We start from the raw sequence: 1098 nt of genomic DNA, 5'->3' as shown, positions 1-1098 counted from the left end.
TTCTAATATACGTTGAAAAATTTAATAATGTATTATAAACATTTTTGTAATACACAATGAACATTTTTATAATGCAAGGTGAAGTATTACATAGTGTACAAATTACCATTTTTAATGCAGGGTCAACATTTTTTCTGTACATATTTTCAAAAGAATTAAATGTTTGATTAATATTCTTTAAATGCAAGGTTAACATTTTCTGAATATATCGATAACATTTTTCTATACATTTTCATGCTTGATTAAGAGATTTCCAGTAAAAGGACTGACATTTTTTGAATACATGGTCAACATTTTTCTATACACATTTAACATTAATAAAATACCTGTTCAGTTTAAAAAAATGCTTGATCAACATTTTGTATATATATGATCAATTTTTTCATCATATTTTAATACATGGTCCACATTTTTTCTATACACATTTAACATTTCTCAAATGCTTGATTATCATTTTTCAAACACATGTTCAACATATTTTTTTCAAATTCTTAATTAAGATTTTAATATACATGATTGAAAAATTAACATTTTTTAGATGTGATCAACATTTTTTGTATACACCTTCAATATTTTCTCAATGCTTGATTAACATTTATACATGATCAAAAAAATTCATCATTTTAATATATCACCAACAAGTTTTCTATACACGTTCAACATTTTTCGAATGCTTGTTCAACATTTTGCAAAGACTTCTTCAATATTTTTCAAATATGTTTTTGTAAAGTTTTTTAAATAAATAAATAAATAAATAATTTTTTAATGTATAAACAGAAAAATAAAGCTAAAATGAAAACAGAAAACATAAGAAATTAAAAAAATGGTGGATGGATGGTATTACCTCTTAATCCTTCTGTGAATACTATTTAATTTACTCCATTTTGAGTCAAGTGGCATTATTAATTTATAAACACTTCTATTGACCAAATGATGGATGGTATTTATTTTAGGAGCAAGACAACAATTGCTTCAGTCAAAAATATTGGTCTTTCCGGTGCCAGTGGTGACATTTCAGTTCTTGTTTGCGGTCTCCTTACCACCGTGTGCATACGACATTTTCCAATGGTTTCTTCAAACCACAAGATGGGGCGAAGG

Source organism: Triticum urartu, chromosome 3A (genome assembly GCF_056163025.1).
Source record: "Triticum urartu cultivar PI428250 chromosome 3A, HENAU_Tu73, whole genome shotgun sequence".
NCBI classification, from domain to species: domain Eukaryota; kingdom Viridiplantae; phylum Streptophyta; class Magnoliopsida; order Poales; family Poaceae; genus Triticum; species Triticum urartu.
The sequence above is the reverse complement of the archived record's forward strand: the minus strand, read 5'-3'. Positions refer to the sequence as shown.